Below are 26,716 nucleotides of genomic sequence, written 5' to 3'. Positions count from 1 at the left end.
GCCACATGGAGACAGACAACCATTCAAACTCACATTCACACCTATGAACAATTTAGAGTCACCAGTTAACCTGCATGTCTTTGGACTGTGGGAGGAAGCTGGAGAAAACCCACCCATTGAAAACTGGGTTTATGACAAGTTATTACAAGTTAAATAATAACTATAAATTTGTAAGCTTAGCGAATGATTGTGGTCATCAAGAAATATTCCGGTAATTTATCCACCTCAGCCTTCTACAGATATGTGGTGCTGTAAAAACATACTTTTAAGTCGAGAAATTCAGTCTTAAAAAAGGTAAATATATTGGAAAAGTTGAGACTAACCCTGGAGAGTAAAACTTTGTAACATATGTTAATGTACAATTTAATACTATACACTGCATCTCCTTCCCTGTGTTGTATTTATGTACACACGTCACCCACTGTCTCTTGTCTCTTTCTAGACGCCTGATGACTCTGGGTATAGGTTGTCTCATTCACTCTGATTTAATGTTCTACTTGGCTTTGCATTTTAACTCGTTAAAGTGTCGTAGTCTATACCTGCCTGGGAACGTTAGTCCTGATTGCTTAGGAAATTCACCGCTGCCTGCCTGTAATGAGAGTGGACAGAGGTTAGAACAGCTCAATAGAAGAGATAACCAGTCTTTGATCCAAACAGCCATGCAGAACATACAGGCAGTACCATTAGAAAATGTACTGTCAGGAATTTTGGATTTTAAATTACACCTGATTAACCTGAAGGGACGGTGGAGGAAGAGTTTGGAGGACTTGGACATACTGAAAAGAAACATGTGGACAGAAGAACCTGTCAACTTTCCTGAAGATTCAGACAAAGCCGGAATTAATGCTAAAACATACACAGTTGCCACGTTCAAAAATAAAACGCGAGTTCTCAGTGATGAGGGATTTTATTCCGTGCACCTGTCATTCACTTCCATCTCGGGTGCTGTAGAAGTGTGAGAACAGCCCTTGCTGATCAAGATCAGTGAACAGTCTCATGTCTGCAGATGTCTGCTGTGTGCTATTATCAGAAAGCAGCTACACGTCAGACTGCTGCCATGAAACATGCATCCTAGAGAGGTTTGATTCAGTCAAAGTGAAATTGAAATTGTCCTCACTTTCTAAGGAAGTATAAACTACATTAATACTACAGCTACTCTGCATGTTTTTCCTTTTTTTGGACATTTTTGAGCTTTCTCACGGCAGCAGATCACTGACATCTGAGGGCCAGTGTTGCTACAAATGTTTATAGAGAGCCTTTTCCCATTTTTTTTTAACCATCCCTCATAACATTAGCTATCAACCTACAGTGATTTAAGACATCCCTCTACAACAATTAACATTTGGGATCATGCTGGGAAGCTAGCAAGCTAGGTTAACAAGCTCACAGTCAAAAGGTGGAACTATTAACAGAGACCGCTGATAAACTGATAAGTTTCCAAACAACTTTTTATGTCGGGGCTTCAGGACACTTGGATCACTATGGACGAGCAGTATGGAGATATTTTGTGGTTTCAATTAAGTGTTTTCGGACGTTTGAATCTGGGGCACCGTAAGCCTACATTAGGTGGAGTTGTGCTGCTACCCCCTCTCCCCTTGGATCTCCGCAAGTGATGTGAGGACTCTAAAACTTCACCTGAGCCTCCATTGGCATATGGGTGAGTAGATAATGGCTGAATTTTCATTTTTGGATGAACTATCTCTTTAAGAGTTAAAAGGCTGTCTAGTTAACACAGCAAATGCTTTACTGATGTAATGAGCATAGCGTTAGTTCAAGCAAGACATGATGTCAAGCTCAGCTCACATCCCAGCTACATCAGCTGATCTCAAACAGCCCAATCAACTGATGGAGCAGCTGATTGATAGAAGGGAGTCAGCTGATAGATCACATGATTCCTTTCTATGCAACCAATTGGCAAATCTCATTCAGGGTGCCCTATTCAAACTGCTCTGGCCTACCTACTGTTGCTGCTTCCTCTGCAAGCAGTGTTGCAACCTGCCTCCACCCCAGCTCCTCCTTTTCATGTTGTGTCTGACTTATCAATATCATTTATGTTTTTGTCATTGATGCTGCTCTGTTCTGTTCCCAGGGAATCTTTGCTGCTGCTCTTCCTACCGTAGGCTTTCCATGTAGGCACATGGAAGGGCAGAGAGGTGTGCTCTGTCTGCCTTCGGCTTTCCTCGTTTGCACATGGAAGGGCAGGGAGGTTTACTCTCTCTGCCTCAGGCATTCCTTGTTTACACAGAGAAAGGGTGGAGAGGTGTCCTCTCTCTGCCTTACACTTTCCATGTACGCATGTGGAAGAGGTTTTCTGCGTAGGCCTAGGAAAGGCAGAGAGGCCCCAGAACAGAGCCATACCACCAAATATAATACTGCAAAAGGAAATAAAGTTTTCTTTGACTAAAGTGTTCCTGACTGAACTGTATTTGATGTGTGTTATTTGTTGTTGTCGAGAGGGCCTAGTCTGATTTTGACTTCACTATCCTGATTATAATGTTAGCTCCCCGCAGTATCTCCGTAGTGTAAATTGTTAAGCAGCAGTTAGCTTAATTATTTCTTGAACTTGGCTGTGGGAGCCCTTATATCATTTACTTGTTACCAGGTACATATTTTTTTTTGTTTACATGTAAAAATTAACTGCTGTATCTTGTCCTCATGTATTTTCTGAAGCTGTGAAAATTTGCCATGGAAGACGATTACTACACAAGGCCTACTAGACATTACTTTTCGTTCATTAAAGATTTAAATGTCTCACTTAGCAATAAACCTGTATAAAACTCTGGGTATGAACTGGGGTAATAAGGATAATAATCAAAAGGTGGTAAGTGATTTTCCTCTCTATAAGATAAAAGTGTCACAAAGTATTTCCCAGTAGACAGTCGTGAAAAACGTATCTGTTGATGAGATACCTCCTTTAATTAATATTTTTCCCTTTAATCAGGATTATGTTTTGACAAATCTCCTTGTCTGACTTTTATTAAAACTGTAAATTGATACTAAATCCCTCGGCTCTTGAATATTCACGAGGGTCACCTAAAAAAAAGATTCAGATCACCCAGAGTTGCCACCGCAGCCACAGTTTCACTGTGCCTTCCAAAACACCTGAGGGGGGAAAATGATTTCCTCATCGCCAGGCTAATGGTGTTCATTTCTGTTAATCTATGGTCCAGTGTTTTCCAATTTGGAGGGTGTATCCTCACTATCCACTGTCTATTATGCTCCAGGGCCAGGGAGAGGCCACTTTCTTCCCATCTTGGTGGCACTTGAATTAAATGGAAGCCACTTGATTGCTGGGAAGCACACGGCTAAGCGATAAAGCAATTAAGACAGTCCAATTCTTAGCCAAAGGACGGGGCAGCTACAGCTCAGGAGAGAATTAATTTGTATATAATGATATCCTCTAGTCTTTTTATTCACATTTTTGTTTCATGGCTCTTCTGGGCTCTTTTGTGTGGAAAGTACACTCCTCTCTTGGCTTGTCAGAGAGATGAAAACAAATCTGTGGTTAATAGGTCCTCTGTGGACAGAAGAGGTCTATTAAAAGGCTGTTTGGGAATGAATGGGTGGACCAACTGAAGAGACAAGAAGAAAGGGTGTAGAGGCGGACTGAAGAGTGGACACACTGCTGCTCCTCTGCAGGTTAGATTCATTGATTCAAATTGCATCATTCAAATAAGCATATTTTGAAGGAGTAAGGGTTGTTTAAATGCTTTGAGTGCTTCAAATGAAACCCCATCCATCTGCATTGTATTGGGGTGGAGGTAATCTAAGGCCTTACCATGCATAAATTATTAAAAACTGTTTTTCGCCTCCTTTGTTCTCACACACACAAAAAACAACCTTGTCCACACAACCACTGTTGAAAAAAATCTCCATCCAAATGTAAACACAATTGAAGCGCTGTCAAGAAAAGGCCGGCAAACAGCTGATGACGTTGGTGGCAGGGTCTGTGTCATTAATTCATTCTTACTCCCAAACCCTCAAACCCAATGTTTGAACAGAGGCCCTCGGCGTCAGATACCGACACACTGAAGCACCCTTTAGCAGCATAAGACATAGCCTATGGGTGGCTTTATTGTCTTCACAATTCATTGTTTCTTATCTGTGAAATAAAAGTAAATAAAAGCTTTGTTTCCACTGAGGGAAATGGTTTTGGCTTACAGAAATAGACAGGAGGTCTGCGTTGCCGCCACGTGCAGTTACATTTCTGAGGAAGTACACGTCAGGCTACAGTGTAGGTATGGTGTTGACTCGACGTTTAAGTATAAATCTCACTCAAGATATACCAGGCAGCAGCATTTTATCACTCTCCAAGCAACCACTGTAGTATAAGGAGCAAGAAAGTGGAGGTGGATGGGTCAAACAAACTCCAGACTTCCACCTGGGAGCCCACTGCTCGTGTTCTGGGTAAAATCAAAAGTCAATCGCATTATTCTAATAATAACATAGTGTGCTAGTATGTGTAGCATACAACACCAGTGGCATTACTTTACATTAGTAACAAACGTACTTATTTTAAGCCAAACCATAATGTTTATGTCTAAACCTTTGTTCTTTTGTTACCTAAACCTAAAGCCCAGCATACACTGTACGATTTTTGACCCCGGATTTGACCCGATTTTTGAGACGCACGACCTGCCGACGCTCGGGCCGGATTTCCGCTTCATCGTACGGCTTTTGCCGTGCAGTGTTCCAGATCATCTGTTCCAGAACCACGGTCGGATGAATTTCTGACATGTCAGAAATTTTGGTCGGCTGGCACAGACATTCGCACAGTTGAAGCAGAGCCACGAGCCGATTCACCAACATCTGTGCATTTATCCATCACTGCGCCTGCGCGAGGACATAGATCACCATGGCGACGCGTCGTGGACTGTAAATATGGAGGCCAGGTTGGTTGAGCTGTGGCAACAGTATGAGTGCCTGTTCGACGTTTCTTCTGCCACCTACCACGACTGCTATCAACGAGAGAAACGCTGGCAGGAGATAGCCAATATTCTTCAGCTGCCTGGTAAGTTTTTTCTGCTCTCATTTTCAAGCAAGCGCAACAAACATACAAGCTAGCGCGCTAGACGAGGTACAACACACACACACACACACACACACCCACAGAGGGTGCACTCGGCTGTAGCCGGCTTACCTCCAACTCTCGTTGTAAAATGGACAAACCATACTGTCCACGTCTCTCAAGCCATCTGTGAGTCCATATGCGCTGACGCCTCTTCTTTTTGGACGTTTCAGCACACAGTATAGCGCAAATCATCAAAGCAAACCGCTTGTCCTGCTTCGTTGGCAACATCGGCATTTCCAGAACAAATCGGAGCTCTCAAATGTATCTTTATCGACAACTGTCAACGGGCAGGACAGTCAGCAGGGGCCAACAAGTCGTTTTCACCCGTACAGTGTGAGCACATAAATTGTGAGCTTTGGCCGCACATCGCAGATGATTCACTTGTACAGTGTGAGCTGGTATTAACAACAAGATTTTAAAAATCGTACAGTGTACGCTGGGCTTAAGGAAGTACACCCAGTTCTTTACCTACATTCTAACGTTATTTTGAAAAAGACAGTATGGATTTAAGCAGAAGCTGTGAAAACAGAAATTAATGATGGAAACACAAAATGCATGTAACTGGCATTGATTGAAACGTCCACCCTGATCATTCAAAACTGACGCAGGGAGGATACTTAAAGCATCATAGTTTGACATTTTGGGTCACTGACCAAGACAGGGGCATGAATACAGACAATGCAGGCAGTGTGGTTCCACTGGGGCCTGTTGGGTTTAGGGTCCCGTAGAAAGAGCAGGCCCTTGCAAGTGATTCAGACTGCCATGGTGAATATATACCTGTGTTCACAGAGGAATGATAAAAAAAAAAGGTTGCCATTTGCTATATATGTCCTAAAAAAGACAAACCCATCTATGTCATGGTTTACTTTTTTTATTTCTTTAATTAGTAACTAACTATCTAAAACAAAATTATTTGCCTTTTTCTACATAGGTTATAAAATCTATAAAAACAACTCAATTAAATGATTAATTCCTTACTTACTTTTATATTTGTGTCAGATATGCAGTGATGATTGCTGGGTAATATGTATATTGATGTTGTCCAATGTCAAGTCTGTATTTGTGTCAAGACAATACATACATGATAGCATGCACTAGGGCTTGTCATAATAGTGTAACTTCCTTATGCCACTGGACCAAGCATAGATGGTAAAAATAATGGACGTAGCTACCGTGACATCACCCACTGGTTTGTAGACTTGTGTTTTGAAGCCTCAAGTTGGGCCTTTCAGCTGTCGCCACCTTGTAGTTGGGTTTTTTTGTTGTTGTTTTTTAGTTAAAAGTGACCACATTTGGCTATTTTGTGTTGACTTCATTTTTTTCAGTCCCGGAGTTTGCTGCTTGTATTTGACGAGTTGGGAGTGAGAATGTGTTGATGTCGAAGGAGTGTTAGCAGTACAGCACACTCTGATGCCTGTGTTCCTCAATAGTGGAAGAGTAATGTTACATTCGTGTGTAAACATGTGAATAAGTCCTGTTTACAAGGTTAGGACCAGCACTTTTCTGGTCGCGTCAGCCAGTGCAAGAAATGGCACCCTCATTCATCTCACAGAAGAGATGCACTCTGGCATCACAAGCCAAAAACGTCCTACTGTTTTCCTTGTCTATACATCAACATTGAAACAATTTTAAGCAAACTATTATTCAGTTTGCATGTGGATGAAATTTCAAAACTCATAGAAAAAGCTATGTTTTAAAATATATTAATGTATGTGTGGACGAGGTCTAAGAGACAAAACCTCAGCAAATAAAACCATAACTGTCTACATGGATAGATACCACTGTAGTGAGTGAAAAAAAATGTGTCAGGGTTTCCTTTTTTGTCATTTGGGTTAATTTAACTTAATTCAGCTGGTTGTAACCAATTAACAACACACAAGCATGTAACTATACTTATTCCCCCCAAAAAAGCTAAACATAAAGGAGATCAAAGAGTGATAATCATTTTCTAATCACGAGTGTGATTGCTTATAGACACTAAATGTTTGAGAGCAAACAATTTTCTCTCCAGCTGGCCTCTTTATAGATCATGAAAATATACTACTTAAATCAATGGGAGACATCCCACACACAATGGCAGCCCTGCTGTTCAATGATGGCTTTTGTATTGGGGATAATCTCCTAAGGTCATCAATCATGTCATGCATCCTCCAGTCTGAAAAAAACAACACTGGCTGATGTAATGGATTGAAACATACCTATTAGCCTGTAAAACAACTCCCTTCTTCTTTTGTTCACTGAAGACGATGTGAAATATCTGTGAGGAAATATATATGTTTAGCAGCAAACAAGGGCAATACTTTACACCAAACACCAAGGGAGTCAATAAGGCAAATTGTTCCAAATTCACTGTCAGGCATGTGGCGAGACAGGCACTTTCACAGCAAAAGACTCCCTGGTTGAGCTGGAAATGTACAATTGACCCTGTCTGCCTTTTCAAAATGGTGCAACATTATAACCTGGGGGAATGTGTTGTCATCCAAATGAGATAAGTTTATTTTCTGCGATGTAGCATTTGTTCCATCAGGCAGGGAGGCTATAAAGCTAGAAGGATCAGCGGGGAGTCGAGCTCGGCACATGTGGCGCGAACGAGGAGCCCGACGAAAAGGCTTGGCCACCGCCCAAATCTCTGCCTCTGCCGTCTGTGCGGGCCCAGCCTTGGAAAGCAGGAGGCCACAATATTGTGGAACAAATTTCCTCTAATCTGAGCGTGCTGGTCCGGGGCTCCGGTGGGAAGGCTGCTCTCCTGTGCCCTCCCCGCCTGTCCCACAGATCAGCCCAGTTTACCCTTCACAGTGCCAACACACTGCAAGACGGATGAGATGTCGGCGGGGGGGTTAGAGCTGTCGGGATCCCGGCCCTTCCGTGGACCGCTCATGTGTGCTCTCAGCAGGCCAGTGCTTTGCCCTGGAGAAAGGAGCTGAGTGGAGAAGAGCTGGCACGGGATTGGTCAGCTCCCACCTGCATCCTCACAGCCAACACTGATACAACTTTCACAACTTTGTCACTATTAATCTGAGAGTACAAAACAATAAAAACCTGATCTGATGTTTGGTTTCTTCTTCTCTGGATGCTAAACCATTCTAACCAGTGTGACAAAAAAACACGCTGTAAACTGTCCATTTTCAGAATAAAAACCTCAAGTACGAACATATATATATAAAACGTTTCCAACCGCAAAGATCCCACACAGCTAAGCGAGGATCCTCCCGTTGTCAAGGACTACATTTAGATTAAATGTGGTGCCATAAGCGCCGATGGAGACAGGTCACGTGCTCTGCTGGGGACTGTATCCATCAGCTTCCAGTCATTTTACAGCAGCATGCAAGGCTCCTCGGCGCAGGATTGATCGAGACAGGAAAGGAGTGGGAGTGATGAAATGTATAGCAGATAATTATTTATGGTGGCGATGCTAGGAAGCTCCTCCAGCACTTTCTTTCAGGCGGCTTCTCAGGGAATAAACAGTGTTTATACCACAAGTTTGGGAGTTGAAACTTTGAATTGATGGCTTTAAGATGAAATCCTAAAAGCACCTCTTTGTGACTTGTGGTTGAAGGCTTACTTTTGATTTTGGGACGACCGATGAAAGGATCAACAATCTGAAACACGTTTAAAATTAAAGCCTTCACATACAATCGTTCAAATGGCAGAAGTGGAGAGACTTTTTTCCTCTTCTTGGTATAACTTGAAAAATGTGCATCAACAATATCCTTCTCCTCATAAACATCTTCATAAAATTAATTTTGGGTTTTTTTATTGGACTTCATGTTATGTTTACAACTTCTGAGGGAAAAGTTCCTGACATAATGCAGGTGGATGATGTCAATATTATACATATCCCTCCTGCTGTTCCCAACAGGAATTAGAGTAAAAATATTTTCCCAGTCAGCAGTTCATATTTACAGAACAGGAGACAGGGTGTGCAGCAGTGTTTACTATTTAATTAAAAAAGATAGACACACACAAGTTTGTTTGGTCATCTTTTGTGTTTGGTTGGTTTCTATGATTATGTATGTATGAATATATATGTAAATGTTTGCCTGAATGCATATATGTACTGTATATTTAAGGCACCTTCTGGATGATGATGATGATCATCGCAATCGGAATTTCTTGAGATCACTAAAGGTGTCCCCCAGGGTTCCATCTTGGGGCCTATTTTGTTCTCTATTTTGTATTATATGTTGTATATGTTACATTTTAAATGTGCATTGATAGGCTACTGCCCTCTTCAGTCTCAGTGGGACTTCCTGGTTAAATAAAGGTTAAATAAAATAAAATAAATGTGTAGTATTTGGATGTATGTGACCAGTAGTGTAGTGGTAATTGATGAGGTGGGTGTACTACTAGGTAGATAGGTAGGTTACTGATGAGGAAGTGGGCATACTCTCCAATATACTACAATGGCTGTTTAGCTGATAGGTGGGTATACTGTACCTGGATAGAAAAAGAAGTGGAAAAGAGATGGAGATAATGGAGAAAATATACAGTCTTGTCTAGCTGCATTGGTGCAAACGCACAGGTTTGCAGAGTGTCGTGAACCAGCACATTGCAAGTAGCTGCAAGTTTTAACTTGTGTCATCACTAATCTTTGGTCTGAACCGGGCTTAATGGTGCTAAACAGCGCGAACGACTGCTACAGTGCCAGAGCTAATGGTGTTAACCTGATGGGGAACCAGAGTGGGGGCACTATGCTTCCGCAACAACACCGTCCCACCAGAACTGAAACTGAACTGCGTTATCAGCAATAACAGTCTTACAAGCGTGAGAGAGGAGCGGCGAATAGCTATCCAGTAGGACACACACAGAGGGACTCACATGTACTAACATGCTCATGCAGCTGGACCGTCTACCACAACAAAGAACAGAGAAGCTCTGATTACAGTGTGACTTCATTCTCTGCTCATGACGTCGTTACTCCACTATAACCTTACATAGCTAGTAGTTGTTTGCTGCTGTATTCATGCTCTGAATGTCACATAGAGCTCCTTTAAAATACAAACACATTGAAAGGCTATTGCTGAACATAAATAGTATCAAAAAGGGTTGCTATAGTGAACATCATAAGGATTATAACTCTTGATATAACAACTATCCTGACAGAATAGATATTCATTACATTAATGATAAGAAACCAACAAACAGTGTGTGCTTGTATTATATTCCTATCATGGTTATTTAAAATTGAGGAAGACTGTTAGGCGAGCAATTCCTCAGTCTCCATCTCCAGCCAGCTTACTGGAGCCCATTCTAGGAAATTTTCCAGCTGCAAAGCCGAGCTGAGCACCGTTAAGCACCCGAGTGCACCCCGAGCCATTTTCCATTTGCAATAAACCCTGTTTGAAACAGGGCAGAACAACAGAAAAGTTGACTTGTTAACACGGGGAGAAGGAGGAGGACTTGTATGGTCTCAAATGAGCAGTCTGGGGCATTTTCATGCACTCGGGGGGGTTGGACGGGCAGGGGGGGGGGGTGGGGGGTTGATTTCCATAGCAACAGTCAAGTCCCCAGCTGTCATGTTTGGGCTGAGATAGGTGCTGTGAGCATAGGGACCACTTAACCCCAGCCACACTTCAACTTAGGAAGTTAAGATGCTGCTGAGTGTCTGTGCTGTGCCTCACTTAAAATGCAAACTCTATACCCCTGGGAAGATAAGGGAATGCTACTGAATTAACCCGGGGATACAGGAGCTATGCAAAAAGGCTCCTCAGAAATAATTAACCATCAATGTTTTTGGATGTCATTGAATGAAGTGTAAAGAGAAAAAAAAACAGGCAGTGAGAGCATTGAGCCAGGCGCACAAACACAATGAATCCCCAGTTTATCGTCATGTGTCACTTGAAACAGATTCACCAGTCGACAATTAGAATAGCTAGCGGAGCTATTGTTTAGCAATCAGGAAGTAGATTTTTTTTTATCTCCCAAAATAAATTATTTGTCAATGCTGATGAAATCCACTTTATACTACACTCAAATACTAATTCAAACCTATGAAATGGCAGCTTTAACAATGTGTAATAACAACTCTAGTTTATCAAGAACGTAATGTCAAAATAAAAGCCTTGACAAATTGCTTATTTAGCTATTTATTACCCGCACCATTTTCTCCATGTGAAGAAAATTACACCCACCTTAGTTTTTATCCTCTGCCGTTGTCCAGATCACAGGGTTCATCTCTCCAATTACAAGCATGTGAGAACCCTGGATGCTCAAATGAGGCAAAATGAATTCATATTATGTCTGAAGCTTAGACAGAGAACATGGTATCATCACAGTGAAGCTCCATAGCTGCTGAAATACACTGTGGACCAGTGCGAGCACACAAGCATGAAGCATGTGAAAAGGAGGGTAAAAAGTAGAGGAAGTTTAGAACAAGTGAACGTCAACCGAAGTATTTTTTTCAATAACTAGTAGCTGCTGACAAGTTGTTTATTTTGACTTTCCAACCAATAAGTTAAATAATGTCAAATGTTGTGTGTTGTGTAAATGTACAAATTAGCGTAAAGGTTGAATGCATGCAATTTGGCTGGCATTCGGACATTAGGACTAGGGTTTTTAAATACATTTGGTGATTGTGTTCCTAAATTGACTAAAAAAGAAGATCATGTCTGCTTTGATTTAGAGGTCCACTGTGTAGGATTGAGTGTTTACTGGAGATGAATGGCGAACCTAGAGCCAGTGTTTGATTTGTTCATTCTGGGCTACTGTAGAAACAACATGGTGGACTACATGGAGGAGGACCCGCTCTGTAAATGTAGATATAAACGACTCATTCTACGGGAATGAAAACACAATGATTCTTATTTTTAGGTGATTATAAAAATAGCTTAGATGAAATAAAAACATAGCTATGAATATTATATTCCATTTCTTTGTCCTTTAAAAGAAAACATTGTTCAAAAGTCTTGAAACACTTTAGAAGAGGAAAGGAATAGTTCAACATTTGGGGAAGAACCATTATTTGCTTTTTTGCTAAGAGTCAGATTAAACGGTTGGTACATCTGTCATCTTAGTGGAGTGAATGTGAAGCTACCATCAGTAGCCAGCTAACTTGGCTTAGCACAAAGACTGGACATGAGGGGAAACAGCTAGCCTAGCTCTGTCTGAAGGTAACAAAATCCTACTGTCAACGCCTCAGAAGCACACTCATTGACACATATTTTGTTTTTTAAATTTGTTCAAAAACTGAAGTAAAAAAAAGGGGGGTTGTTTGATAAAGTATTTCTTGGTCAGGACAAGTTGCCAACCAACCAGCAGAGACTCCAGGAAGGTTCTCGTCCTAGAAATAGTCTACATATCCCTGTATAGCTTTTTTTTTGTACAAATTAAACACTCAATATATTACATGTTAGTTCATGATCTTTAGAGGTGCCGATAGATTTACTTACTGTTGGAAAGAGCCAAGCTAGCTTCCCAGTTTTTATGCTGAGCTAAGTTAGCTGGCTGCTAAGAGGTAGCTTCATATTAATGCTGCCTTCAAATGGGGTCGTGTTAACCGTGTTCACAAGAAGAGTCCGAGAAGAGTCCGAATGAATCCCCCCCTCTTATTCACAACCTTTTAAGTATATACATATATATATATATATATATATATATATATATATACACACATATATATGTATATATATATTTGAAAGCTCCAAATTCAGGATGTGGGAGGTGTTTGCTATTATTTTTGAGAAATAGCGGAGACCATGGAAGTTCATTTTTCAGTGTATAGTAAGTTAATATATTATAATTTTAGTCGTATATAGTTTGCCTTCATAATTTTATAATATGTCTGAGGAAATTGTTGATATTCCCAACAGTCTCATCCACTCCTGTGTCATTATTACCCGCTTCCTAGCTTGTTAGCCTCGGTGGTTTCTAGATGTCAACAGTAGCGTCAACATTGCCGTTGCCTCACAGCAGTGTTCTCGTGACTTAACCACTTGAATGCCAAGCATATAATGTAACATTACACGACTTCTTATGTCGTCACCGCAAGCTCACAAGTTGCTTTTAAAGGCAGCATTAATGTAAAAACATGAAAGTGGTGTCAATCTTTGCACTTAACTCTTATCAAAGCGTAGTAAGTGTATTCCCTCAAAATATTTTATTTGTACATTGGAACTAGGATTATTCGTAACACCTCAAAGACAAGAGTGGAGAGGTAGGTCTCATTTATGCTCAACGTTAGATAGGTGTAAGGACACAAATGGAGCCTGCTGTACGAACTCTGCATCCATTTTGTCTGTATTTGTGCACATTTTCTGAAAGCTTCCGAATACAAATGAAACTGAGCAGTACAACCAGAGATCATGATGGCAGTGTAGCGTAGTTCAAGCAAGATACGACCGTAGGAGACGACTAAAACATCCAAAAGATGGCAGTACAGAGCAAATTGGTAATATAGGGAAAAGAAGTCTCCATCTGCATGTTATGCCGATGTATTTCACGTCTACAACGCTACCCTCATTTAAAGGTACATTATTACGAACTCTACCGTTGCTTTGTTGTATGCTATCATAAAGGACGCATGGAAGTATAAAGGCTGTGATGTTTACAGCGCTGGAAACAGATGCATCTTTTTTTATACGTAAAGGGAGTATACAGCTCATAAATTGCTTATTAAAGACGGCACAATCAGGAGTTTTTTTCCTCGTGTTATCCATGGCACATTTTTTATAGATCCATACTGCCGTACAATATTGATCTACTAATATCCATCAATATTAAAGATTCTTCACATTTTTAATCTAAACAGGGAATTGTGTAAATCTGGACTCCTCCAAACCTACCAGGAAACACTGATTTTTGTTTTAAAAGAGGCGACTGCAGTTTGAACAACCAGTCGTCTCTCCATGCAGGCTCACTCGGTCCCCTCTGAGCTTTTCAAACAGCCTTCCACAACATAACAGATATTGCTCGCGACAGGCCAGACAAAATGTCCCTGTTGTTTTGCAAGGGAAAATGTGGCATTGTCCCTCTGCTGCGGTCCCCTTCTGGGTGTGAATGGCCATCTAATCAAGCTCTCCCTTTCACTGCAGCTGGTTTACAGCGAGCAGCGGGGCTGACCTCTGAGGGGCCCGCCTCCCCCCTCCCCGTCCTCGGGGACCCTTCAACAAGCTTTAGAGGCCAAATGAGGTGTAAGTCTATTAAAAGGGAGTTTGTGTGTAGATCACAGTCCCTCTGGGGGTGGGAGCCTTTGCCTTGTCATTCAGGTGCGGCTAATTTCCTTCTGCTCCACACGCAGACATCAGGCCTGCCCGTGGTCCTCATCGCAACTCAGACAAGACCCGCTGCTAGAATTTCAAATGACAGCTTCTTGCAGAGGCAGCAGGTGATATATTAAAACACAAGAGTGAAACAAAGAGACATCGTCTTTATGTTGTGGATTATATGCACAATGAATACAGTGTGTAATGTTCACAAACCATGATCCAATTCATTTATGCGCGTCATAACTACAGTGTAAATATCACTGAATGCAAATTAGAGGGAAAAAACAAACAAGTTTTGCTCATGTTTTTTTTTAAAGGCCAAATTAGGGTGGATTTTTGTAAGAATGTGACAAATACTGCTGTTTATTGAACTGACAGAGAAAGAGAGAGGCTGGAGAAGCCGACAAGGGAAAAAGGAAATGGAGGAACAAGGCCACAGGCAATGCTTGAGTGAATGTGAGTTAAGAATTTGTGGCATAAATTGATTGGAAGTGAGGGTTGTCAGAACAACATGATGTTCTACCAATCAGTTAGCTCTTATCGAGAGATCTGTTTATCACAGCGCCCAGAGAGGCATCTTAAACCTCACAGCTCCAAACACAGAGACAATCACGAGTGTAGTAATGTAATACCTGACAGTTACAGTGCAGTCAGGACAGTGATGTGGTTTTACTTGTGAGTACTCCAGCACATTGGATTTGAAACGAAACAGTGACTGTGAGGTTAAAGTGCTGACATTTAGCTTTAATTCCAGGTGGTTTACGTCCATATCAGGTGAAATGTGTAGCCCTGACCTCATTCTAGCTGATCACATGTTTCACTTACTGAACACCATACTGAAGGCAAAATGCCTTTGAAAAAAAAAAACTGAATTAAATGCAATGAATTTGTTTAAGTTGCTGGTTATTTTCTGTGCCCTAAAATTGGGGGGTATGTATAGAAAGGGCTACAATTCCTGTATGGTTCATCCGATGTGAATATAAACACCCTTAAATAAGATAATTCTATTAGTTTGTAATGTAAATTAGTTCTAAAAACATTGTACTCACCAACATGTATGCTAAGTTTAAAATGATTGGGCAGATTGTGAACAAGCAAACAGGTTAGTACTTTAGAGGGAGGTAAAGCTAGTGAATGTATAACATCCATTACAGTTCAATTTAGTGTTCTCTTCCAACAACATGGAGGGTTATCGAATCACCTGTTTGCTTTTGTTTTGTGCTGCATTTGACTTCTTTAAAGTGCTGCATCTGGGTGTCCTGGTTGAGCCACAGTGGAGCACAGGAGCTCATGAATGCATCATTCAATCCAAAATAACTTTTCACACCATTTTCTAATAAGTTCACCCCTTTCAAATGTCATCAGCCCATTAAATGGCTGTTATCAGTCATCATCACTACCATTATATTGCTTCAGACTGGGCTACCTGCACCTACCAGCAGGTTGCAGTGTGGTTAGGTTTCAGTTTCATTAGGTCTTAGCACCAAAACTACTTGGTTAGGTTTTGGAAAAGATCATGGTTTGGGTCATGCTTTTTTTTTTTGATAGAAGTTCTTCAGATGTATAAAGCTGGGTTGTTGACACCTCAAATTATGTGTCCATTCCTTGATTAGCCTGTAAGTTATTCATATGGCTTTAGTCTGTATAATGGTCCTCAGATCAAAAGAATCAGGCTATTAATTGAAGTTTTACGGTAATCTGCATTACCTGTATAATATCAGTTAAGTATGTTACAAACGTTAACTTACATACATCTGTTAAAATTTTGGTGTGTTTTCACGTGAGACATAAATGGTGGTCTCCCGGGTGAAAGTCCTGTGTTTGTTTGAACCATCGATCCACCGCGACCTCCTCCCCATGCTGACTTCGTCGCTCTTAATACTTTGCCAGCTGACTTCATCCTTTGCTCCCTTCATAATTACACTGTATTAATGCTAGGTATGCTTTATACAATAGCTTTAAGTCATTGATAATATGTGCATTGCCAGTTTGTAAGCCATTACTAAAGTTACCATTAGACGGTCGAAATTTTCACAGTCTAATAAGTCAACAGCAAATTAAGAAATCCATCTGTAATTAGTAACATTAACAAGTCATTAATTACAAGTTCCTACAGTACTCCACTGAGTCTGATAAAAAAAAAAGGTCAGGGGTCAAATGGTCCATTAGAGGAGCCTTCATGAAGGTAAAGAGCTAAACAGAAAATCAAGTGTCATGCTGGAGGAGGACAAACAACAGTCACAACCTGGCAACCCAAAAGTAGTTCTATAAAACATTAGTTAATTATTATAGACTGTTAATAAAGCTATTAAAATAAAATTACAGTTGTGCACTTTATGCACTTGTATGAGATTACTGGATCATCTCTGCATCATGATAGAAAATGTATTTGGCAATTAGTCATACTGACATATCACTGGATGTTTGGACTCCCATATGAATCCCTGAACACCCCTCAAGCAACCTTCAGAGTGGACTGTCCTGATATTTGGCTGAGGAAGAGCTTTTCCGAATTGAGCATTGACAGTGTTTGTCAGAGGGGACCGGGGTCAGCCGAGCCGCATTAACCTCTGGGAGACCATCTCCGTGCAGTGCATTAGTCACATGGAGGAGGAGGAGGGATGTCCTGTAATAGATTATTGACCAGCGGGCAGCGGCCTGCACCGCACCATGTGGTCCTAGCCAGCTACTGACCTCTTCATCACAGATGGAAGAGCCCACCCGCAGTCCACGCACACACATATATGCTCCCACGGTAGCATAACCCCGACGACTAATGAGAAACACACGAGTAATATTCTCTGTTTGGTTGCGAGACAGTTAGCAGGACAAGGAACCTGAGGGGTATGAAACCATATTCATTCCTAGCTATAAAATGGGAGTCCTTGGCTCATCAAATTGAAAGTGCTGGGGAAACAACAATTGCTTCCATGAACTTAGACTACCTAATTAAAGGCAGGCAATTTCTCTCCGAGAGTCACACTCAGGATCTTTAATTGAAATCAAAATGAATATCGCTGGAACACAGAGAGCAGGGTGGAGCGAGAGTGGGGGTGGGGACGGACACATCCTTTGCCATTTCACCGGTCTCACTGTCGGCTCATGTGACTTCACTTTTGATTTGTTGATTGCTGAGGAATAGATTTTGAAACAAAGCGTTCGTTTTCTTACTGTTTGGGCTTTAAACAACTCATGACACGCTGCATTACAGTCGCCAGAAGCATAAAAAACTAGATCAGAAGACAGACTGACTTAACCCAGAAAGACAAGAGCATCTCAAAACCATTGCCAATATCATCTGTGCTCTGTTTCCCTTTGGCTCAGCCTCGCTTGTTTTTTTTTGTTTTTTTTTTAATTGTTTGATAATTCATCTCCGAGCTCTAATTTACCCCCCATCGTCAGCCCTGTATGTTCGACCATTGTGCGAGACATTCAGCTGAATTCCAAATGAGCTGGTAGCATATAAAGTCTTTCTTCCAGGGAAAGCACCTATTTATGGACATGTTTGTTTGTTTTTCATCAACATTAACCCTTTGGGCGAGGAACGTCCGTATGCCGCCTTTTCAAGAACGGTCCCAGGAACGTCCTTGGGCAGGAAGTCACACTGTTTTAGTTAGTCTGGTTTCTCAGTGACTCCTGGGGTGAAAATACAAGATAATTAATTTAGGTTTTTTTTCAGCATCAGAACATGTGACCTATAGGATGGTCTCTTTGAGCTCTTATTTAGCTCTAGTTTTTATTTTCTCGCATTTGTGTGTGTGCTTTACAATGCAGATAGTTATTAACAAAGGCAGAACATGAAATTTATAACAGGTGACTATTATCTTTAATGGTGTCTTCATTGGTCCGATTCAAATGACATATATATATACACGCATCAGTTTGCTTAGTGCACAACTGAACGGATAAGAAGAAAGGTCTGCTTTGTAAGTTTCTGTAAGCTATGGATACGTTAAATTTGTAGATTCTTTTGTCGTGGATATGATGAAACTTTGCATTTCAACAAGGTTAGGTCTAGGCACAAAAACCACTTGGTCATAATTAGGAAAAGATTGTTTTTGGCTTAAAGCATCCACATTTTCTGGCACAAAAGCTGCTAAAAATGTTGGGATGGGTTGATGAAAAACACCTGAGTTTAGGGGCTCACATGCTGCTGGGAAATGCTACAATGTGCTGCTAAAAAAAAACAAGTAAGGTGCCACAAACACTGGTGGAAACACCGTGAAGGGTGTTCACTTTAGAAACATTGACATTAAATGTATTAGACATGCAAATCTAAGGTATTCATGATTTGCAGAAATGTACAATGCAAACTTTGTTGCTCCCCAAAAAACGCTACAGGTCTATCAAAACACACACCACAAGATTCATAAATAGTCTCTACCCCAAAGCTATTACCTTACTGAACTCTGAACTGAAGTGAACCCACCAAAACACATTACAGTTCTTTTTCTTAAGTGCAGTAACTTATTTTATGTGCAAAATTATGTATGCTTATCCCATTTATACTGCATACATTGGTAATGAGTGTACGGTATCTACAATTGTGTTTATTTTTATTACTATTAATTACTTATTTTTATGAGCTCAGTCCTTGAGTGCACCTGAATTTCGTTGTATGTTTGTACATAAGAAATAAGAAAATCTGAATTCTGAAATCTTTTGGCGACCGGGCTGTAGTGCAAGGACTAAAAACAGATGGAACGAGATACCTTGACTTTGTCAACAAGATATAATAATCAAATAATTTAAAACATTAGTTCCCCACTGGGAATATTCTTGCGAAAACCCCCTGAAGTCGGAACAACAACTCAGACAGTCATTTGGTACACAACTTACAGACTTTGACATCATATATACAGGAACATGGCGGACAAAAGCAAATGTTTGGTTGATGGTAATAAAGTTTTTATTAATTCACATTCTGGATATACATTTTTTGCTAAAATGTAATTTGTAATATGGTATTAGGATGTAACAGTTAGTTGCCGTCGATGTAGAGTGACCTTGATTAGTTAGAAAAGTTATCTATTAGCATTAACCCTATATTAAATCAGTTAAAGCACTATTTTGGTGATTTTACAAATATACTGGTGCAGCAGCGAGTCTGGGATGGATATATTGGAAATCGCTATCAACGTGTTCCTTATTGAATACTCAAAGCAATAAAATACAATACATCTTCTTTGTAGCATTAATGCAACATATTGTCATACAACAGTTCTTATGATATCCAATGATTTAACACCCCACAATTGACATCATCATGTCATAAACTTAATGTAAAGTTAAATACTTAATGTAAAGTTATGTAGGTTGGGTTTAGGAAAAGAAACACAGTGATGACATACCTTAAAATAAAGAGTTTACTTGCTTTCACATGGGACACAAAAGCAGGTCTCTTGGGGGAAGTCCTGTGTTTGTTTGACCCCAACCTGCCTGCTTACACCAACTTTCACTCTTTATACTACCTCCTTCTTTTCTCCCATCAGCATTAGGAATCATACACATGCCATGTTTTCTGTGCCCTCAAATTAATTGTTTTCAATGTAGTTGTGAGTTATATACGAGATGTGATGCATTACTTTTTGTAGCTATATGAACAGAACATGAGAGCAGCCTCGTCCATGTTGTTCTCACATAAGACTTAAATGCTCATGAACGCACCAAAGTTGGAAGGACGACTCGCCATCTCAAGAAATGGGACCATTCAAAGAGCACATGAATGCAGCATTAATCAGTGAGCTTTGAAGGTGCTGGAAGGCTGATTTTGTTATTGTTGGACAGACGCAGGCTAGCTGTTTCCCCCTGTTACAAGTCTTTATGCTAAGCTAAGCTAACCCCCTGCAGGCTGAAGCCTTATATTCAACAGACAGCTATGAGAGTGGTATTGATCTCCTCGTCTAACTCGCGGCAAGAAAGCAAATAAGCGTATTTCCCCAAATGTCAAAGTATTCCTTTAAGCGTTGGCAGGGCTGGCCAATTGCTGTAGGATGTAAAGGTAAAAGGATTTTGCAATAATAATAAGATTATATATTTGTTATATTTATAGAGGACATGGGAGTTTAACTTGCATTATTATTTTTTTTATTTTTTTATTTAAGGGAAGCTTCACATGACAAATTCTTTCTAACAAGATGAAACCTTTTTTGGCGTCTCATTTTTCTTCGTTGTAGTTAAAGACCAAATATGAAAAACCTTTAAACATATCAAGCGTTTCAAAAACATGTGTTCCCTGAAACACAACAAACCTTTCAGGGTGCAACACTTAGCCACAAACACACACACGCATGCACACTCAGACAAACACCCACACACTCAAACAGGATTGAGAATATGAGGCTATCAGAGCCTTGCACATTACATTGACTGGTGGAGGTCTTCACTGTTTAAGTGGAGCTGCCTGCTGAGGTTTTCCTCCCCGGCAGCAGGCCTATAAGAGTGGTAAGTGGCGGTGATGAGACACTGTCCCCTGTGCCTCCTTCAGCTGCCATTCCCCTTAAATTGAAACAGAGTCCTGCAAATAAATGCCACATTCTGAGCTGGGAGAACGCCTGAAAGTTGAATTTCATATAAGCACCCGTTGGGGAATTGGCCCCGGCACAGTCTGCTTTATTCGCTCTGCTTTTTGTTATTTATATGATGAAGGAACAGGGCTACGTCAGGGTCATTCAGTGTTCATTTATCTTTTTATGTTGTGTTCTGAGGCAGGCTACTATAGCAAGGCTGCCTATAGCGACGGATCCTGCAACATGACTCCCCTCCTATGCCTCTGAATATTACAGACGGTCTTATTCTGATGCTTTCACCTCTTGGTATCAATATGCATTAGTTTTACCCCCTGTTCATTAGCTTTAAATGGCATCTCTCTTTAAGATTAATTGAAGCCGAGATAAAAGAAGATGGCTCCCAAGAGTGGTCCACTGTTTGTTATTCATGTTGGCCTGAAAACGGCAACAGTAAATCCTCTAAGTTGTTGTTAAGCTGGCTGTATTACCATATGTGTGCCATTTCCATGGAGTGACAGACCCCCCCTGGATCAAATGGGGACTATTGATCCTGCAGCACTCCATTTCAAGTTAATTGTGCTTGAAATGAGGTGCACACACTCAAGCATACCTGCATTGGGAAGGTTTTATTTATTTATATTTGTCAGGGAACCCATGTCAGATAAACAGAAAATATTCAATTCACGTCTTATTCAATTTTGCTCAAAAAAGCCAGTTGTGCTGAAGTATGCTCAGAAAGTGGTTGAACCAGATTGAATCAGACTTTGATCCTCAGTAAGGCTAGTGCTACATGAGGCTACAGGCTACAAGGGAACATGTTTAGGTAGGTGCTACAGGGATGATGTTTTTTTGTAGGCCAACATAGAGGTTAGCGTCGCCCTCAAGAAAAAGCCAATGCGATTTTTCCATTGACACACCATAGTCGCATGGTTTCCACGTTGCCACCGTAACGAGGCTCTGAACTCCTCCAGTTGAAAAAACTTCAACTCAGAGTGGAAAAACGCCCCATGTAACCTCTTTTTTCATCATTTTTTTCCCATTGTCCCATCGATTTGAGAAGCGGGCCTTCTGAGGTAGTCCCGACAACAAGTTTAGAGTAAGTAAACAATGAAGGAGAAGCTGGTGTTATCAGTTGCTGGATACCCAGAGCTATACAGCCTGAAGATAGACAGCAGGTTGTCAAACTGCCCTGAGTCATCCTAAAATATGCCTGGGAACGGCCATCATGGCGGCAAAGCTCCTGGACCAACTGGTGGTACTCCCCATGATCCACCCTCCTTTTTAGGGTTTCATGTACCCACACAGATCTCTGTTTCCCTGTGCCCAACAAACTATTTACTGTCAGCCTCTCACCCTCAACCAGAGCTTAGGAACTAGATACTATTTACTGGGGGTGGTAGATTGATTACACAGGAAGGATGTGATAGGGTGATTGCCTGGCAACAATAGAAAGACAATTAGAAAATTATGTACATTTTATTATTATTTTTACAATATCATGTAATATTTTATTGTTTATTCACCTGAAAAAATTAATATGTAATCTTTTTTATTTTTATGTTATTTTACTGGGGGCCACCAGGGGGAGACTCGCCTAGGGCACCAAATGTGCTAGGGCCAGCACTGGTAACGTTAATAACATTAGCAAAATCACTTTTCTTTGTTTTGTATGGATCACATCCAACTTAAGTTTCAATTTTCTGAATCTACCTTCTGCCTGCAGGTTCAAGCAACCCCTCTATGTCATCACTTTCCACTATTTTCAGTTCACGCAGTATATGCATTTATCACTTCCTGCCCCTCATCTGAATTTCACGCAGCTATACAATGTAGGGGATGGGCTGAAATTATACTTGTAGAACAAAGATTTAACCTCATCAGTGGAGAAAACTCTCAACAGATTCTGACAATATTCTCACTAACCTCAGCGGGATTCCTCCCAGGCCTTCTTTTCCCCAGCTGGAGACATGAGTAAACCTGGCTGTAATATTTCAGGAGGGGTCAGGCGAAATCTGGCCTCTCCCTGACCCCTATTCCCTCCGACACTAACAAAGCGGGCTCTAAGGTAACCAGGCATGAAGAACCTGGCAGCACCGAAGAGGCTGGAAGCGGCGGAGTTCCTCAGCAGACGTCCCGCTCAGCCTTCAGCGTGATCATGTGCCAGATTATGACTTCGAATACAAACAGCCTACAAATCATTTATCTCTCCGCAGCACGGTGGGCTGAAACTGGTGAATGCAGAGTGAAAGAGAGGTACAGGAGATTAAATGTTTCAGATACAATCAAACCTAAAAGCTCCATGTCCTGAAATGTAAAACAAAATTCTATCATGAAAGAATGCGTTTGTCAGAGAACTGAAATTAAGTTCATACACAGTTCAAAGCAGCCGTGAGGGTAATTCCATATTTTCTACTGTCAGTGACTGGCAGTGAATATCACCGCACCCTCCACTGGCCCCGGGGCCACTGCACGGGGAAACAAGCCAGCACAGCAGCATTTGTAGAACAACCCCCTCCCTCAGTTTGTTTATAAGCCTATTCTAGTATAATAGTATATATAAATAAGTGAAACTGTGTAATGGATCGCATTAAACAGGCAGGCATATTGAGGCAGGATTTAATTTGCATGCCAGATTAGCTTGCTATTGGCTGGGGCAGTGCCTTAGGGCAGCCTATTCATTAATAGGATCTAGTCTCTTCAAATCCATTAAGTCAATTGAACCCATACATAATCTGATTTCAGAGGCACCATGTAAATGTTGTACTGGTACGCCTGTTCTAGGACAGGCCTTTGCACTCCCTTAAGTGCAAGTGGTGTGGTGGTATTTGTAGAAGTGAGGGAGCGCCTGTAAGCAAATAAACAGGCTGAATAAATAAATAATAAACAATGTACCCAGAAATATCAGTTAAGCCAATGTACAGAATGTGTTGTGAGGCCTTCTTTGATCTTTTCATCTGTAGTTTTAAAACAATTTAGTTTTAAAGTTCCCCTCTGGACACTGATTAAACCCCTGAGAACCCATTCTATGGTGGCCCTGTGGGTCAAAATATAAATTTCGAGAACACAACATTTCAGAAAACACAACAACATTTAGGACACACAACATTTCAAAAAACACAACATTTAGAAAACACAACAACGCTTAGAAAACGCAACAAAATTTAGGAAACACAATAACATTTCAGAAAACACAGCAACACTTAGAGAACACAACAACATTAAGAAAACAGGACAACATTTCAGAAAATACAACAACATTTAGAAACCACAACAACATCTCAGAAAACACAATAACATTTAGGAAGCACAACAACATTTCAGACAACACAACAACATTTAGAAAACACAACATTTCAGAAAATACAACAACATTTAGAAAACGCAACAACATTTAGAAAACACAACAACATTCTAGAAAGCACAACAACATTTAGAAAACGCAACAACATTTAGAAAACACAACAACGTTTCAGAAAACACAATAACATTTAGGAAACACAACATTTCAGAAAATACAACAACATTAAAAAACACAACATTTCAGAAAATACAACAACATTTAGAAAACGCAACAACATTTAGAAAACACAACAACATTTCAGAAAACACAATAACATTTAGGAAACACAACAATGTTTCAGAAAACACAACAACATTTAGAAAACACAACATTTAGGAAACACAATAACTTTTAGCAACAACATAACAATTAAGCAAAAAAAAAGAAGACATTTATAAGGTTTTGCTCCATGAAAAAAATCCTGTCATGTCTTAAATGTAACAACCTTTGCCTCATTTCATATACGTAGACCACACAAGTGTAGTACCTGCTCACCTTTGGCTCTGCTTACCAAACACACAAAACTCAACTTGCAACCAGTAAAATCTAACATGAGCCTTCAGATTGACAACATTATCAAACAGCTTATAACATGTTTGCTCCTAGTTGCTTTCCTTCTTTCATTGTTGTGCAAGTTGACGGGATTGGCCCGCAAAGTTTGTGATGTAACAAACTTCTTAATCCATGTTTCTGAGACTGTCATTAGTACACTATAATTGATGCTTATTATGCAAAGTCTTAGGTCTGCTGTGAAACTGCGCCTACTTAGGGCAACAAAAAAGTTAATCTCTGGTGCGTTGGTACAATGGACCACCAAGAAACGACAGCAGAGGAGATACCTGCACACCAATAGAGCTGAGCTGGACAGCCAAAAAAAAAAGGTTCACAGGCTGAGATCAATGCCAAAAAATGTCAAATTATTTAGGACATCTGTGCACAAAAAGAAGGGTGCTCAAGAAATTAAAATTAATAGAAAAAACAGCAGCAAACGTTTCAGTCCTTGACTATCATCAGTCCTACTGACATGAGTGCTTCACAGTACAGACACAGACACCAGGTATGATGAATCAGTCAGCTGGTGCCACTAATTAGATTAGATCAACTCTGAGGAGCAGAGGCCTGATGACCAAATCACAATGACCTGACTGCTTATTTTGCTCATGTCTTGAAGCATCTATAAAAAAAACATCATATGGACATTATAGGTTGAAAACTTGAGGGTTAGTCTTTACAACTACCCCACCATAACTGTTATTTTTCTTCAAACAAAAGAAAAACAGCTGAATTTGAAACACTTTCTGAGGCATCTCTGCCACTACCAGCACATAGCTGATGAAAACCAAAAACTTTTTTTTATTCTGTTACCTGTCAGTGAGGATGGAGGATGGATTCTGTGACTGCACTGCTAACACAACTACAGCAGGACCAGGAACAGCATATAAAACATGTTGCTGTTGTCGCTTCTTGCCCTTCTTGCCTTGTTTTCCTAACCCTAACCAAGAGTTTGTTGTGTCTAAAACTAACCACATGTTAACCTCAGCACAACATGATTATTATTTATTGAAAAATTAAGACAATTGCAGTGAAAATGTTAGGCTCAATGTATTGTTTTCAGTTTGTGTCAGCCTGGTTTTGTTCAGACAGGTAGCCAGAATAAAATGGCACTGTATATTTTTGCAAACAACGGATATGTGACATTCGTAAATTATGTCATTGTCTCTAAGGTGTCGTAGTTTATTTTGCAAGTACATGAGCTGAGCTTCTCATGGGAAATAGAGGGGACAGTGGATGGTGTTAGACCTCAGCGAGACGACTGCCAAGCAGCAGCAGATCTGGCCCAGTCACAAGAAGAAAATGTTAAACAAACCACAAAACTAACTGCGATTTAGCGAGTCCTTGCTTTGTCTCCAGTAGCTTTTAAGGCACTAAACATGGGAGTTATTCTATTGAGGACAATGCCAGGACTGTTGGTTGTCTTTAAAAGACATCACTTTGTTTCCAGCTGTAATTGTTTCCCCAAAAAACAGATATTTTAAGCCAGAACATGATGTCTTTCTAACCCTAACAAAGTGGGGTTTGTGCCTCAACCTAACTACACATTAACCACAGTGTCGTCACAACATAAAATTGAAAATCAAACCATAAATGAATTTAAATTTTCAACATATCCACCACAAAATGAAACATACAAATGTAATATATCCATCGTTTGCAGAAACATACAATACCAATATTAATTCAAGTGACACTTTATATATATAGTTTTGGGGATTTCAGGGCGCCATAAAGACATTTGGGATAAAAACATATCACAAATTTTTGGACTTGGGGGTGCTACCACAAAACTAGCTACTGTCATGGCTTCTTTTAAGGTAGTTATTACGCGTATTTGTCATTTTCAGGGTATAAAATCCTGCTTAGGTCCCAAAAAGTCATGAGCCAGCAAACATTTCACAAGATTAAAAGAACCAAATCATGGATTACAGGATACTCACATACTCACGTGATACGTAACAGTGTAATCAGTATGTTTACAGGCTCTGATAATTAAATCTGCTTTGTGCAAACAACAGAGGTAAACATCTTAAACTCC

General features: G+C 40.4%; 1 long non-coding RNA gene across 1 annotated transcript in view; it reads right to left on the bottom strand.

Annotated features, from left to right (window-relative positions):
- Positions 1-544: 544 nt before the first annotated feature.
- The window catches only part of LOC125880752 (uncharacterized), a 36,754-nt gene continuing 10,582 nt past the window's right edge, over positions 545-26,716 (bottom strand). The window contains exons 3-4 of the long non-coding RNA XR_007448146.1: positions 7,270-7,328; positions 545-589 (exon numbers count right to left, since the gene is read on the bottom strand). This is a non-coding gene — a long non-coding RNA (uncharacterized LOC125880752). The remainder of the gene's footprint in view (positions 590-7,269; positions 7,329-26,716) is intronic.

Source organism: Epinephelus fuscoguttatus, linkage group LG20 (assembly GCF_011397635.1).
Source record: "Epinephelus fuscoguttatus linkage group LG20, E.fuscoguttatus.final_Chr_v1".
NCBI lineage: Eukaryota > Metazoa > Chordata > Actinopteri > Perciformes > Serranidae > Epinephelus > Epinephelus fuscoguttatus.
The sequence above is the reverse complement of the archived record's forward strand: the minus strand, read 5'-3'. Positions and strand labels throughout refer to the sequence as shown.